Source organism: Salarias fasciatus, chromosome 12 (assembly GCF_902148845.1).
Source record: "Salarias fasciatus chromosome 12, fSalaFa1.1, whole genome shotgun sequence".
Lineage (NCBI taxonomy): Eukaryota > Metazoa > Chordata > Actinopteri > Blenniiformes > Blenniidae > Salarias > Salarias fasciatus.
In genome coordinates this window covers 10,360,185-10,378,122 of record NC_043756.1, presented here as the reverse complement: position 1 = coordinate 10,378,122, position 17,938 = coordinate 10,360,185, and the positions used below count along the sequence as shown (strand labels likewise).

Here is a 17,938-nt window from a genome sequence, read left to right as displayed (position 1 = left end):
AAAAACCCACAAAATTCAGAAAAATTCAAACTGTTGATAGGAAAATATTTAGATTCGAATAAAAGAAAATAAATGTAATATAGAAGTAATAAAGAACATTAACAATTTTACCAAAAAGTGGTTATAAAATGAGAGAAGGACAGAAATAAAGTGTATGGTGGAGCAAAGGAAGTTGTCCGGTCGCCCTGTGACTCCTTCAACTTTGAAGCCATTTTAATTAACTGTGTTTATTGTCTCAAGCACTCTGAAACTAAAGCAGGAAACGGATGGATTCCTGTTTCACTTTGGTTGTGCTTTTCACACACAACCCCCACTGTGAGTACACATACGCACACCCCGAGAGTCAAACCTGAGGGTGAATGCTTCGGCAAACACACACACACACACACACACACACACACACACACACACACACAAAGGACACACACTAAGAAGTACGAAAGATATCAGCGCTGACAAAAAGACCTTTAGGAGATGTGAGAAGGAGTTGAGGGAGCCAGCGTCACTCAGCTTCCTCTACAAATCGCCATCACACACACACACACACACACACACACACACACACACACACACACACACACACACACACACACACACACACACACACACACACACACACACACACACACACACACACACACACACACACACACAGTCTTCTCAAGGCGGCACGTCTCCTCTTCCTTAATAAGTGTTAACACAATGTGCTTGTCTTCCGTTGACGCAGCGTGTGTGTGTGTGTCCCTCCTGTGCATAGCCACATCAAACCTGCCACACACCCTTTCCCTTAGCACCTGCCGTGTTTTGACAATGGCAAAATGACACTTTCTGCAAAATGGCACTTTCTCACTTATTCAGATTATAAAATTAGTCTTCCTCTCACTCCCTTTCAAACCCAGACAAGACGTGTCTCCCTCTATACGTATAAGCTCTGTAAAACTTAATATAATAACAATTATCTTCTGATAACATTCTAAAGTGGGATTTTTTTTCTGTCCCAATCACACTTCTGATTCTAACATTTTCAAGAGCTTGTAATATTTTTTAAAGATCACTATGAGACTCATCATTGCATGAGATTTGTGAAAAGACAGCAATCATATTCAAAACATTTCATCTGAGCTTTTGAAATATTTCTGCCAGTTACTGGCGACTGTCCGATCATGAGGTAAAATCTTAAATTCTACTTTTTGATGAGATGAAATGCTGAAATAAAGACAGAAAACACACTGCAAGTTCCAACAGCAGCAAGTGCAATTTGCACAATTTTTAGTATCTTTGTCCGAGTATGCGGTAGCGCATAAGCAAAATGAGAAATAACAACTGAGAATTAATTACTAAACTTGATTCACAAAAGTTCAGACACACAAGAACCCGCTCACATGGGAAAAGAAAGAGAAATCGGTGCGGGGTGAAAAGAGCAGGAGAGGCAGAGCGAAACACCGAGGTATAGAGGGACAGTGAAATGATAAGACAAAGACAGAGAGGGGAAGGAGAGACGGAGTGTTGTTCGATACACACCAGCTTTGTGCCACTGCCCACTGGTGGTAGCCTCATAAAATAACTGACAAGACCAGTTCAGCTTGTGGCAGCAGCTTCCTGAGTCGAACATGTTTACACGCAGCGAAAACCCCAATTAGAAATACCTGTGCCACACATGCGTGTTAACGGGCACGGTTAAAGGCTGGACAAATAATTAGAAATCAATTTCAATGTAAGGCAATGGGCCACTGTGCAGTAAACCACCGACAGCCACTAACTTAAATAATATAAAATTAATAAAATATATAGATTTTATGTTTTTGAGAATACTGAAACAACTAACAACATTAAAAAATGGGCTATCCAATAACAGATCACACAGAAGTTCCTCTTATTCTGCATGTTTGAAATAGGATTGCAGTTTTTCTCTGCACCTCTCCTTCGCTCTAATCCTGGTTGACAGGGCCAAAAGTTAACGGTTTAGTAACCCTGGTCCATGTGTTCCTGTGAACCCTGTGGAATTAAACCAGGTTTAGTCCTCAGTGCTCTTACCCTAACCCTTACCAGTCAATAACACTTCCCAGCCTTAAGCACACAAACGCTAACCTCAAGAGGCCCAAGTCCCTGCCTTTAGCATCCTTATGCTAACCCCGGATGCCCTGTAGCCTTTGCTTTGGAGAGGCTAACACACCTAACCAACCTAACAGGGCTAACCCCTTCAGCTGTCCGGTCACCCAGAAGAACATCGCTGTAAAGGCGACCAGTGTCGCTGGCGTACTTAGTGTGGGCCGCCGGGTTCACCTCTGAGTCGGAAACCATCATTCATTCCAACACTAAGAGGTCTGTGCCGGTGTCAGGGTAACACTGCTCTCCCTGTCCACTCATTTCCTCCTCTTATTCTTTCTTTCATCAGCTGAGTGTATAACTATGAGCTAAGCTGGTGGACGGAGACATTAAAAGCTTTCCTTTTATACAATTCTAACTTAAACTGAAGGTAAAAAAATGCACCCACACATTTTCCCTGATGTAACATGGAATGTAATTTATACTTTAACAACATCAAAGTATCATTAGAATAACCTAAATCTAAATAAATACAACCCACTTTCTTTTCTATAATTATACAACATGTGTAAATTCAGTAGCACGCTATCTGTGCTTTCTCCAACTTTCCCAAAATTAATCTCCCCCACCGAGTGGGTGTATTGTTTAGTGAGCGTTAAAGATCTGCCATGCACCTTTCTTCAGCTTGGTCTTTGTGGTTTTTTGCTGTTAAGTTCGGCCCGCCTCCCTCACTCAGCTAAATCTGATCTTTGTGTTGTGATGTGCTGTCAAAGTTTGAATCTTACACAAACGCGCCACCGCAAACTTCAGGTCACCCAGCTTTTTATGCCACTAAATCTCCCTCACACACACCGCTAACACTGGGTCACTGCCTTTGTCCTATAAACACACACACACTGTCTGGAACAAAATCGACATGCGGGGTTCTCCGGCGCTGGGTCAGTCTCGTCTCTCCGCTGTAGTATGCAGGCTAAGTCTCTTCCCATGCCCCGTGGGTGCCCCTGTGCCACCGCCACACTGAGTCCCTGCCCTGGGGCCAGCGGTCAAGAGGGTCACCCCGACCCCTCTGAGGGGGGACACCTCGACCCCCGTCACCTCGCTCTGGACGCTCCTTAGCTCTCCTTTGTCAGCCTGTCCCACGCCAGATAGCACAACAAAGGCAGCCGCTGCTACGGAAACCGTGGCTCGTCTCGTCATCGCCATGAAGCCCTTCCACCGTCGTCTCCCTACGTCGCACGTATAGGAGGCTTTTTTAAATTCTCTCTAGCATCTGCAAGTATTAAGTAAAAAAAAAAAAAAAAAAAAAAGGGAAGAGAAACACAAAATGATATACGAATACAAATAGACGAAAATTAAATTTGATTTATTATTAGAAAACAGGACCCACGCTGTGCAGTTCTCATAACAGTCGCTACTCTTATTACACTTCTGTGCCCTTAGTTAAACAAGGGCACTGTCTGTCTGCTGGAACTTTTCTAGTCATATTATCTAGCTTTGTGTGTGTGTTTGTGTGTGTCTGTGTGTCCCCCACGTGTGAGTGAGTTACAGCGGTGTGAGTGCCAGTAAATAATGTGTCCCTTTAAGACAGCAGCACCTCTATTTTTCCCGTGGCGTTGTAATGAAATGAAATGTGTCTAATGTGCAGGAGTGGAGACAGAGGCGGCTGGAATGAGAGGGTGTTTCATCTGTGCGTGTGGAGCTCCGTGAAGCTTTGATGTGAGAGCTCTCATGTACTGAGCAGGGCTCTGGGCACAAGGAAAAGGACAGTACTTGACAGGTACAAAGCATGGCTGATAGCGGTCACGGGTGCATGTAGTGAGGAAAGTGGGTGGTATGGCTGCGTGAATCGGAGATCGTATGTATAATATGTGTATTGTTTGAGGAGTGGTGTGTAAATGTCCCTCTTGCTCTATGTGCTTATATCTAAATGCAATTACCACTGTGGACACAGCTTACATCTTAGAAATCAGCACGCAGTCTATATTTCACTGAAATCTTCTCTTACGCAGCTTATTATATTAGCTTTTTGCCAGGATGCTGTTAGGATCATTGCGAGCGATGCTCTTTTCTTTTTTTCTTTTTTTTTCTTCAGAAGCCGTCGCTCCACTTCCTTGTTGTCAATATGCAGCTCGGCGATTTGCTGCCTGGGCTTGACTGACAAGAGGGAAAGGGTCAACCGGCATGGCATGCCCAATAAGAAGAGGATGAGGGGAGGGACGTCTGGAGGCCACGGTTAGATCTGCGATATGCATGCAGCGCGATGGCCGACTATCAAGAAAGGCCAAGTAGTAAAAAAAAAAAAAAAAGAGCTGTTCCCACTCGTATTTCAGTTACTCGTGACATATCCAAGTAAAAAAAATGCAAACAGGCAGTTTCTCAATAGAGAGGTACAAAGGCGCTAGGACAGAAGGTAAATACTATAATAAAACGTACACTCCTTTGCTCACTCCGCTTCTCCATCAGGGCCACCCTGCTCTGTGTGACCTTGCCTGTCTCAGTCTCTATGTGAGCTAGCTTTGCATGCAGGGCCCCTTTATCCACCGGATCCCCCTCTTTTCTATCTCCCTCTCTCTTTCTCCCTCTCTTTTCCCACTCCTCCTCTTCCCGAGGCCGAGATACCACACACTTTGCACAGTACTGTCAGATTAAGTCACGGTGCCCCCTTTCTCATTTTAACACAGCACCAGCCCGAGACCCCCCATACCCACCAAACACACGGCTACGTTTCTCTGAGAGCAGGAGGGCGGGAGAGTACTTACTGTACCACAGGGGCTATGAAAAGACATGTGGATCTTAGAGGTGATGTGAGAGGGGATGAGACGGGACTGTCATCAGCCTGTCAGCCAAAATCAATCACCCTCTTGATATCGAGCGATTGCCAGGGGGCCGCGCAAGTATTCGCAGTGAAGATCTAAATGTTGCTAAATGTCATACTTTTACAGTTTCCTCTATAAAAGCAAAGTACCACTGCATGAAGAGAAATGACAAGAAAACATCTAAATTTACTAAAAGAGAATTGAATCATCTTAACTTCGTGTCATAAATCACAGCATTTTCACATGGGATCCATCTATTCAGCCTGCTTCCTCATATCATCTGTTTAAACCAGCCTCCCTGTACATTCTGAAGAGCAAACGTGAATGTTTGCACAAGAAGAACAACACAAACTGTAGTCCTCATCTCAAAATAGGAGTTCATTTTCAACAAATCACCCACCGTATAGGTTTCTCCTCTAATAAAAAACACGTGTAATTAACTTTCTCAATGTACAACTTTTCACTTCAAGTTCAAAGACTTTCTTTTGGTGTTGACTAATATAGTCATACACTAATTTGGCCAAAGTAAATAACGCTGTGGTAATAATTATCTTTTTCTTCATCTTAATGAGCACAAATAGTTTAGGTCAAAAGAAGAAGCTAACCTTTTGAGCTAGTCAAGTAGTCGTGTCTGTAATAAGCAGCACAGTTTTTAACCTTGGCTTGGATGTCTGGGCTCATTTGGATATTGTTTATATGTGGAGTTGAATATTTATAAATGAGTTCAAAGTGGAGCAGTGGGGTGGAGGAAGTGAAGAGAACAGTACAGCGTCTGATCCCTCATGCATCAGCTTCTTTTCATGCTCGCATTTACATTTCTTTCTCTCTGTTTCACTTTCTATTTCTCTCCTTCTGTCTCGCTCCACCCGAACTGACTATTTTCAGCGCCTTTGTGAAAGAATACACATGAAAAGATTCCCACAGACAATGTAGAGTAACTCTCTGACTGAAATGCTAAAGCCGGTTTTAAGCGTCGCTTATTTAATATACTTTAACGTCTGAGAATTTGCTCAGCCGCTGTTCGTGCTCGACGGTCGATCGGGCGTCTGAGGGTCTCGATGGACACGGCCGCGTAAACATGCACGTATACGTTGACGCGCACGGAGTTGGGAGGCCTGCTTCATCTGCTCGCAGCACGACGCGCACAGAGGGAGGTGCAGGGTTGGGGGGTGGGGGTTGTTAGATTGGGGGTGGATGTAGCATTAATCACCGTCCAGGTGGAAATTGTCAGAGCTTCAGAGCTATCGATTGTGCAAGTAAATGTTACACAAGTCATTTGTCAACTTTTTTCTTTTTTTTAAACATGAGAGCCCACCACTGGCCAAGACACAACTGTGAATGTAAACTTACTGACACAGAGATTCTAGCGCTGTCTCACAACAAAGTCCAAAGCCATACCAACACACAAATCCTTCCAAAAATGTGTTTTCCCATTCACAAGTGACAATGAATAAAAAAAAAAAAAAAAGAAAAAAAAAAGCACACGTTAAGAGTCTGTACTGATTCTTGGGAGGACTCTGGAATCAGTGGCATAACGAATTAACGCTATTTCCTTCGCGCTTTGATATTAGAGCATCAAACATGTGCAAAGGAAATACAGTGAGCAGGAAGAGTTCTCAGCTCACAGAAAGAAAGCTATGGGGAAATAAATACAGCAGGCTTACTCTGATGCCGTTAGCATTTTGATTTATATATTCTATATTGTCTCCCCTAAGCATACACATGTATTTTTAATGAGGGCACAGAGAGATATAGATCATGGAATGATAGGTGCCTCCCTATCCTCCCGCCTAACTATTTAATGTATAAATCAGGGGGAGAGGTGAGCAGAGAGGGAAGGACCGGGAAGCTACAAAAAGAGGGAAGACAGGAGTGGAGGCGTCCCTGGAGCAATCCTGTCCTGAAGGCCACTAATAATGATACTTGGAAGAAAGACAAAGCCTGTGCGCAGTGAGCCTAAAGGAAAAAGAAAAATAAAGCTAAAAGGAAGATACTGATATTAATTATGTTTTTTAAGAACTATTACTGCTCTTCAAATTTTAATTTCCCAATGTGAATAAAAAAAATAAGCCATCTGCAGTGACAATGAAATATCTGTCTTTGATTTTCATTGCAACGACAAGAACAACTCCAAACTATAGTAAAAAAGGGAGTAATGTCTTTTGAGTTTTGACTGACTCTGGCGTCACGTGCAACACTTTAGGAGACCCGTCGATGAATGTTTCTACTTCACCATCTGGACAGGTAGTTAGCGCGTTAATACACGAACACACACGGCGGGCGCGAGACGCATGGCCATATGTACAGACCGAGCCAGCCAGGGTCAATGGCAGGACACTTCTAAACACTGCAGACACATGTAACACATGTACGCATGCATGCGCGCGCACACACACACACACATCACACTGTCACACACTCACCATCATAGTAAAATAATCCATGAGCTAATGTGTTTCTGCCACGGCAAATTAAAAAGAAAAACAAAAAGATGTAAGTACATAAATCTGGAGACAGAAATTTTCATCAATTCATGTAGAAAAATTAGGGTATGATCAAAAAGGGGGGGGGGGGGGGGGGTTCAAATTCAGATATTGGGCTGTGGTGTAGAAAAGATGTGTAAGTGTGCAGGGCTGGGTGTCATCTATCAATAATTGGCAGAGTGGTGGTGAATAATGAGATAATGCTGTTGCATCCAGCATATTAATCTTACTGAACATCGCAGGACAACTATGACCTCGATGGGCCAGAGGTCAAAGAGGAGTCCCGTCACCCCTGCCCCGATATTGTGACCCACAAAGACTGGAGGAAGAAGAGAGGACTGGTGGTCCTGCCGACCGAGCAGGCTGTTGCTGTGTGAGGTGTGTGTGATATCCCATGTTAGGCCTGACCTTTCGTAAGATGAAATTTGCCGACCTGTATGTGTAAAATATTCATTTCTATTTGCAGTAATATCGCAGCCCGCAAGATTGTAAGGGGCTACAATCAGCAGTAAACCTGAAGGCCACGGTATTAGCACACAGAAACACAACCACAGTGTGACACACACACACACACATATCCAGAAGTGTGACCTCTCTCTAAGTGGAGCTGCACCACAGGTCCAGGAGTCAGGGGAGGTCGCTACAGCCAATCACAAGCTGTGTTTGAAGTGTGAAGGGTAAACACTATGGCTGGTCTGTCCTGCCATTTACTCTGCTTATTTTCACAGCATGTAACCTCAAAAAGAGGTGGCAGAGAATATACTATATCTGTGTATGTGTGTATGTGTGTGTGTGTGTGTGTGTGTGTTCCAGTACATTTTCCATAGTGTCATTACCACATGGCAGGGTTTACACATCACAGCACACACATGGACCTACGCATGTACGTTGGAATCCCCTTCATCCTTTAGCCGTGCATCCAAATACACACTCAGACACACGAGTCGTGGCGACTAATGAAACCGCGGTATGCAGCATGAGACATTTTCTTATTAACCTGATGCAGCCTTCAAAAACGGTTGAAAGCAATTAACTATAGAAAATGTACACATCCTTCCTCTCGCACTCTCTCTTGCACACACACACAAATACGCACACACACACACAGACCACCCTCAACCCCACCATCACTACCCACCGCAATCCTCACTAGAAGTCCTTTCAAATCTACTACTTTTTTCTTTTTCCAAGACCACCTGTTGTCTATTATTTTTACATACAGCTTTCCTCATAAATCATAACACTGGGTAATTAATCAAGCTGTCAAAACAGGGACTGGAGGTCACCTGGGGAGGTCGGAGGTGGTCGCAGGGCCGATGGAGGTCAGGGTCACACCGCATTCCTCATTATCAAGTTGGGATGGGAGAGGGGCCGAGCAAACAAAAGCGAAAGCAGATGGAAAGGGGGGGGGGGGGGAGGGGGGGCAGATGAAAAAGAAAACTAGAGAGACAGAGAAAGAGAAGAAGAAATTGACAAAGAAAAGTGAAAGAAGCTGTCAGCTGCCTACAGATGAAGACAGGGGAGGCGATTTTGAGGAGGGAGGCATCACATGAAGAGGTGGCAAAAAAAAAAAAAAAAAAACGGAAAGGGGGGGGCATGAAAAAAGAACAAAAGAAATCTGCAAGATGTTCCTACTGTATAGGCTCGAAATTGGCAACAGGAAGAAGAAAGAGGAAAGAAGGAGGCAGGGTGGTGTGGCTTCTTCGATGAGAAAATAGGGAATCAGCTGTGGAAGTATGATTGTTATCTCATTCTCTTTCCTAGTGTGTGTGAGTGTGTGTGCGTGATGAGGCAGACTGATATCTCTCTCAGAGGAGTGTGTATCGGTGTCTCAGTGGGTTGAGAGTCAGTTCAGAGACAGGACCACGGGCCTGGAGTGGCGTGTCACCGACTCCACAATACACACTGCTGATTAGATCAAAGTGATTAGACCGGCGAGCACACACACACACACACACACACACACACACACACACACACACACACACACACACACACACACACACACACACACACACACACACACACACACACACACACACACACACACAAAGACAAAATGGCCACAGACTGAAAAGGCTGAGCAAATGCCGCACCTTTTCTGAAGTTTAACATCTGTAACTGACAAAGTTATGAGGTTATTAGTGGGTTCAGTCTGTATGGTATCTTACTTTTTACTATGTGCTGCAGAGTGTATGGTCATTTATTTTACTGCAACAAAAATTAAATGAGTTATCTCATTATGTTGTGCAGGAATGTGTCAAGGATTAGTTAGTGAAATAATAAATAATGCATTATTTGGAAAATAATGAAGGACTCAAATAAGACATTGAGTAGCGTAGGGGGTCATACAACAACAGAGATAAACACATATATATAAATATATATATATAAAGTGCAAATACCGCAGAACTCATCCTGCTATGTTTGAGCCTCCCTCCTCTGCGTCAAGCATGAATTCTCAGGCGTGGCTTGCTCTATCAAAAACATCACTCTTTGAATGAGGCAGCGACCATTGCGCAAAATTAGCTGTCACCCTTTCCTCAAAATCTTTGTTAATCTTGTTTCCAGTGTTTGCGGATTTATCAGCACATGCATCAATGTCAGCTCCTTGGTTACTGAGCCGCACTACTTGGGAGAAGATATAATTAAAAATGTTTGGGGTGTGTGTGGAGGGGGCGGCGGCGGCGGCGGCGGCGGCGGCGGACGGGGATGACTGCTGCGGCGCGGGAGCGGTAGGAAAGACGGGGTGGAGCGGCGTCTGCGAGGAGGAAGGTGAAGTCTTCCTCTCATCTCGCAGCTTCCCCCCGGGAGCCTGTGGAACACAAAGCCGGCGATAACAGACAAACGGGCTTGGTCGTGCCGCTCTTCCCCTTTGCCTGCTCTCTGGTATCAGTCGGGTCAGCGTGGGCCACAATCTCTTTAATGATACTGGTTCCACTGATCTGGCTGCGTTCAGGAAGCCGGGCTTATTGCTAACAGGCGCTTGACACGGGAAAACAACAGGCAGGCGCGTCCGTGGAGCGATACCACGGCCTTAACAGCAATTTGACAGACAACTAATCTATCCAGAGGATTTCACACGTGGCTGTCGTGGGTGAGGGTACATCACGCATGGACATTATTTTGGAGAGAGTCATTGTGAATGAATTAAAAAAAAAAAGAGAGAGAGAGAAACTGGAAGCACACATTTAGTACAATTGGAATTCTGTGATTATTTAATTATCTGTTTGCACGTTCGCTGACTTACACTAAAACAGTTTGACATCTGGAGGGGCGGTGATGAATTACACTGTGCCACCACAGCTTGATCCTTGATGTATTTCCAGCACATCTCTTATTATCATGTGGCTTTTTCAGAAACCATCACTCGCCCGTCCAACCCGCGTCAGGGGAGCAGGGGCATCACCCATTAGAAATTCAACGTGCACGTTTCCCCCGCTAACCCACAGATACAAATGCACATCCGACTCTTGCCGCCGGCGCGCGCGCTGACACATACCCCTCGGGGGGAGTGCGGTGGTGGTGCTGAGACATCCCGGAGAGCCCCCGCCGCGGTGCCAGCGGGGTTCGGGGGCTGTTTGGACAGAACTCTGTCCACAGACGTGACAGCTCCACGAGATGTCAGACACATGTTTAAAACATGGTGCATAAATGCAAATCCCTTACAGTAAGAGTTGACACCCATTGTTGTGGCTCTTTGCCCCTTTTCCAAACTTAGGGAGTCAAAAAAAAAACAAAAAAAAAACTTCACAACTGTGTGCCCTTGAATATTCATTACCGAAACTGGGAGAAGGGATCAAGCTGTGAAAATAGTCTTAAAAAGTTAAGAGAGCTTCTGGTCAGTGCTGAAATGAAACTTTACACTTAAGCTCCTTGGCTTTCTTTTTTTTTTTCGACAAGAGGATGAATGTCCCATGGTAGAAGCCTCTCTGTGCCATGGGACAGCTGTGGAGGGTGAAGCGTACGGTGGCCCCGGCCTTAACCTCTCACCATGCTTGCAACAACATGTCAGCACTGAGACTATAGCCCCCTTTTTTTTTTTTTAATTCATGCTCACCTACTCTCTTCCTCTATACTCTTCTTCTTCCTTCCTCCTTTTCTTCCCCGTTCAGACCTTTAAGTGCGGTCTGGCAGCTTTGGCTGGGAGGTCGCGTATTCCCCCTCTTCATTAGTGAGAAAATGGACTCTGGTAAACGCTTGTTAAAGCCCTTACCTACACTCTCCCAGTTAATGGGAGTGATCCATTTGTGTCCGTTTCTGCCTGACAAGGCTTTACTGGAAGATTAATAGTGCGGTGTCAGGCCACGGCCACCCTCTGTCCCGTTCTCATTTCCTTTCTTCTGGGACAGACACATGCAATAATGGAGCCCCGTCTTTTGTTGTAACACCATGATTAGCCGGAGAAAAAAGCAGAGGAATGACAGAAAGAGAGGGAAAAAAACAGAAGACAGAAGAGGAAAACAAAAGGAATCTAAAAACCAAACTGCTTTTCTTTCGTGACATAGTGTGAGTGTAGGTTTAAAGGTTGTGCATTACAGGTACTTCACAGTGTCAAAGACACATGATTAATTAATCTCAACGTGATATGAAGAGAGATGCAACGAATCGCTTATGGATTTTTTTTTCTTCTCTGCTTTAAGGCTGGCTTCGTCTTGGTATGATCCAGAGAAATGTCTTATGGGTTTATGATGGAATGTATAACAGAAAAAGAGACAGAACGAGGGAACGCCAAGGGAGAAATAATAAAGACAGGAGAAAGAAAAAAAAACAGACAGAGAGACTGAAAGAAAGGAATGGGGAGAAGTCCTTAAAAGGCCACCCAGGGTTTCGTCCATCACCCAGGCCCCCCAGCCATTCCTCTTCCTTTTGGGGATGACACTGTCAAGTGCTGTGTCCCTTCACTGGGTGAACAGGATAATCGCTCTTAATAATTACACGGGTATTCCCGTGATGTCCAGCGCGAGCAATTCTTCAAGTGAGAATCCCATAGTGTAAAAAAAAATCCTGGAAATCTGCCATGCGAACATAGAATTAATATCTACACATAATACTTGAATTTGTTTAGATTTTTTTTTTTTTTTTTTCGTCTTTATCTCACCAGGTCTTTTCTCTCTGGTGAGTTCTCTGATGGGCAGACCAACAATCTGGTAAACATACAAACAGACACAGACAGCCGACCTGCATGACAACCCCCTCCTCACTACATCACAGGCGGTGCCAACGGAGAGCAGGGTGTTTCTCAAAGCAGAGGATGGGGGATTGGGGCTGGTGGTGTCTCATTAAATTCTTGGGATTGTCTAATTGTCTTTCGTGGACCTCCGAGACACTAGTACATTATACTCATTGCAATTAACTAAACAAAAGAGCCGAACCGCCCAAGCGCTGGGGACAAGGCTGGCTAGGGGGAGCAAGCTGTCCAGCCAGGACCAGTACAACAAAACACACACACACACACACACACACACACCAGAAGAGAGTGCAGAGAAACGCTAAAGAACAAGAGAAAAGATATGAAGGAGAGCAAAAATGAGGCGGGAATAAAAGAGGAGGGGATGAGTGAGGACTCAGACAGATCTTGGGATTGGCCAGATGTCAGAGTCGGGTGGGAGGTTGGGGTGAGACAGGGTGAGAAAAAAAAAAAGAGGAGGAGGGTGTCTGTGCTCATTTGAGACGCACCTTTGTGCTGGACCTGTCTTGTTTACTGCACTACAGCTTAGCAGTGCGAGGGTCCTATTCAGGGTTCAGGCCTTTCAGTAGGTACTGAAGGAGCCCTTAAGCCCACTTAACTACCATTTTCACACACTCTGCCTGCTCTCCTCTTTGTCCTTGCCTCCATTACATCAAACGCAGGAACAAAGGCGGGGAACAGAAACTGGGGCTGGCAGAATGGCGTCCATCACAAATATTAATTTGAAAAGGTGTTGGAGAGTACAATCTACTTTTATGCACAAGGACAACTTGGGATTTTTTTTTTTTTTTCCTCGGCCGTCTGGGGGGGCTCTTTGGGGGCCGCAATGAGCTTGGTTTTCAGGCTAAAGGGGAGGCTGAGGACTTGCAGCACAATTATCCCAAGAATAAGGGGCTTGAGACGTGGCACACTGCTACAGACTGAGGACACACATGCACAGGCACATGCACGCGCGCCGCCTATTAAATGCACTCCAAGCGTCAGGCTTCATTCATTTGCCGTCGTGATTAGGCAGAGCAACAATCTCAAAGAATCAAAGAAAGACACATCGACTACATTACTACTACTACTGGAAATATAACATGATCCACGTTAACAGCGCAGCGCGTACAAACCTAGAATTGTGCGGTAAGAACAACAGTAGCAAAATGCCATCTTTTCAGATGTTTGAAATCGCGCTTTCATTCAGACACACTTGACTGAAGCATATTTGCTGGCGAGTAAATGGGTTTGTAAAACTGACCTTGAATTGACTGGTGGAAAGATAATTGTCTGAACTAGACGTAATCCACAGTCCACCGCTCTTATTGCTATTAGCTCGGAAACACACACACACAAATTGCACACGCACACACACACACACACACACACACACACTCACACAGGTGGAAAGCGCATGCGTTTCTCTACGGAATGCAGTTTTAGTTGGATCACATGAGAAAGTGGGGTGAAAAGTTTACGCTGCCATTACCCATCAGAAAAACAGTGTGCAAGGCTTTTTCTGACACACACACACACACACACACACACACACACACACACACACACACAGAGTTCGGGGAGTCACGGCCAGGTTAGTGGTATGTTGAAAAGCCCATCCTGTGTGCATAGACCGTGCATCGCTCTAATCTGCAGGATACAAGCTCTCGCGGTCCCGCCCTCATCTCCATCTCAGCCCGCGCTCGCTCCAGGTCTCACTGCTGGTCAAACCAAACGCCGGGCCTGCCCTGGCCCCGGCTCTCAGCGGGCTGGCTCTCACCCAGCTACTCTGGCTGACCCCTTCGAAACATGTGGTCAAATTTGGGCACGACAGACGCTCGGCTCTCAGGTGTGGGAATGAGGCCGGGCCAAAAAGAAGACTGAGAACACAAGACTGGCTTCAAAAGCTCGCTTCAAAATAAAAAAACATATTAAAGACTTGAACACAAAAACAGAATGAGCAAGCCTTGCTTATGTATCATGTTTACTGAAAAGTTGCCGATTCTCTGCCTGGTGCCAGTGTGTGTGGAAGCAGAGGAACCGTCCACTCGCCCACATCCAGCAGGTAACCCCCGAGAGGAAGGGAATACAACGTGGGGAGTGCCCACAGTGATCTTTAACAAAACCACCATTGCGAGAACCAAAACCCACTGGACTGGGGGTGGAATGCTCCGCTGAGATGTGCACCACCACCACCCCTTAAAAGCACACACACAATTACTCAGAGTCTGCTTATGATGCAGGCCTACGGTGGTTTTTCTCACATTACCAGAGTGGGAAAAAGAAAAAAAAGGTAAGTCAGTTATAGTGAGAAATTTAAGAAACACTTTGCAGGTTTCCAGGAGAACTACTTTTAATTTTGTGTAGCACAATCATCCACGGTATAAGCATAATGTGTCGCGTAAATATTTCATAATTTTCCTAAAAGCATCAATAAATAAATGATTGAATAAGCAGAAAACAAATCAGGATAAGAAAAGAGGAATCAGAAATGAAACACCTGATAAAAAAAGAGTAAAGATGGAAAATATAGATTAAATAATACCAACAAGTTTTTTTTTTATATATATATATCTTAATTATTGGCTCCTTTTCTATCTCTTCCAAATTTCTCACACCACTGTGAGAAACTTATCTAAAACAAAATAAAATGTTAAATATAGACACACTTATTTGGGTCCAATGTTCTCTTTTGGAGTAAATACTCTTGGGTGGGTTGGAAAAGAGGGAGAGCGGTGTTGGTGTATGTTCTCTATATGTGTCGGAGGCGGGTTACAGAACAGGCGGCCTGGAAAGAGAGAGAATGAGGAAGTCTCAGAGCTGAAGATACCACCACCGTGGAGCATCTCTGGGGAGGAGAGGTGGGTGTTTCAATGACAAAGCCATCCATTTCCATAGGCTCTCAGTACCTGATCTCTCTCTAGTCCCTCAGAGCCACGGCATTGATCTGGGCAAACAGTGTGTATGTGTGTGTGTGTGTGTGTGTGTGTGTGTGTCCATCCAAACGCTCATATTCTGTCTGAGTTGACGGTACTCCGTCTGAGCTTGTGGGCAGCGCTCAAATTTCTCATCTATCAAGTCTTTTATGGACACCAAGGAATAAATAAGCAGGTCTGTGCTAACAAGTGCTGAGCATCATGGACTGTATTTTAGCATTTACACAGGTAGCACCTGCAGGCGGAAGTGAGAGGACAGTGTGGAGAAACGGAAAAGAAAGCCTGGAGGGAGAATGAACGGAGAGATGTAAAAGATGAATGATAAAAATAGTGTGACAGAAGGAGTGGGGGATGACCACGAAGGTGGAAATCTGAATTATATCAGGATGTGAACTTGAAAGGATAAAACAGACGATAGATAGATAGATAGATAGATAGATAGATAGATAGATAGATAACAGAGAGAGGAAGTGTGTGGATCTAGCCTGACAGTATACTGCCACCTATCTGTCTGATCGGGTACAACAGCTTATTCATCTCACATCTGTCCTAGGAACTGTCGCTCAAGTTTCGAATTATTCGGGAAAAAAACACTGCTATAGGAACTGCAAGATCTGAGGCAGGGAAATGATAAAAGCTCTAAAGAGATTACATACAGACAGTGACAGTTTTAGAGGGATAGACGGCTGGAGAGGGGAAAAAAGCAAAAAAAAAAAGAAAGAAAGAAAGAAATCATGCCTGTTTCACAAAGCCTGTTGTATCAAAAGGTAGCATAGCTGCCTGGAGCAAACGTCTGCTCACCTGCCAGCCCAGTCTGACCGAATCCCTCTCTCTGTCTCTACTTCTCTCCCTCCCTCGTTCTCTCAGAGCCCGGCCTGCATCAAACGCATTAACTGCTAAACACACACACACACAAAAAAAGTCGATTACCTGTTCATGTTCAATTAACTTCTAAACAACAAAGACACACATCTGCATACATTCAAGAATACTTATCAGCCCACATGCCCATCAGCTAGTCCCCCAAACACACACACACACACACACACACACACACACACACACACACACACACACACACACACACACACACACACACACACACACACACACACACACACACACACACACACACACACACACCCCTCCTACTGTGGATATCAGCATCTCGTTGTGGGACTACCCGGCTGGGGAACAGGGGCTGCTGCTGGGCCGGGCAACCACCCCGGTTCATACGCAGGTTCCAGTTCATCTGCAGTTCATGCATACTCTCGTCTTTTTGAAGCAGCATCCCATCAGCTCAGGATCATGATTATTCAGGACGGAGAAGAGAAGCGTAGCGTGCCATCGATATATATATATATAATATTCGCCCCTCCTTCCTATTAGCCGCTTATTTGATCTCGTGTTATTTTACACACAAACAGAAAATTCCCCTGGAAAGTACGCGCCGCAGTATTTAAACCCCTGTGCTGACCCTTTGTGTAGATCCATGTCAAGTAATAATTCGTCTTTCATTTCCGTTTTGCAGCACCTTCTCAGCTACAGAAAAGCACGCTGCCCCAAGCTTTGAACCTTTAACTACCCAATTTGACTTAACTTTGCAGATCTTACCGCAAAGTTAAGCATGAATATTTAAATTCCCCTCATCATCTGTAGGACCGCTTCATGTATTATTGATTCCAAGACATTAAACAGGCAAATATGAGCATGAGAACAGGCATCTCATGTCCAACGCACTGAGGGACTTTTACTATGGATTAAGTAGGGTTAATCCTCACACTTTCACACAGAGGGGAGAAGGCAGGAGTTGATACTGCCCTACATTTCAGCCGCTCTTTGATAGAGCTGCTGCAATAATTATTGTAGCTACTAAATAAGTAAGCAGCGACACCATGACTCTTCGCTTACCTCTTTATTGCTGTGAATAGTGCGCACCTAAAAAAAGCACACAAACCTGGTCCTCATAAGATTTATGAATCGACATCGACATATTCAGCTTAATAACAAGAGAGGAAAGAAGCAAAAGATGTCCTTGCTGTTACTGAAAGGCAACCAAAGCTGGTTAAAAAGGGGGGTAATGAACATCACTGTTTTCCACACGCAGCATAATGGGGATAGCACTTTTTAATCCTGAATGCTCTGACTCAGGTTCCCCACCAGCAAGCCAGCTTGCTTTTCCTGCACTGCCACCCACCGCCAACATATGCCACTTCCACACACAAGTAAAGGCAGGAGGAACTTCACACACACACACACACACACACACGCTAAAACACGCGCAAGCACGAGCACATATGTGCAGCCACACACGTGCTAACACACCCATTTCTCTGACATATACAAAGACACCGCACACACACACACACACACCGCCTCCTCTTCCTGTCTTTATTTTAAACTGCGTGGAGAGGAGTTCACCAAGAAGTCAGCGGGACATACAGGAGTTGCACCTCTGGCGTCACACACTTGCGTACATGCATACAC

General features: G+C 44.9%; 1 protein-coding gene across 2 annotated transcripts in view; it reads right to left on the bottom strand.

Annotated features, from left to right (window-relative positions):
• Positions 1-17,938, bottom strand: part of arb2a (ARB2 cotranscriptional regulator A) — a 143,578-nt gene that overhangs the window by 86,199 nt on the left and 39,441 nt on the right. The window lies entirely within an intron of this gene.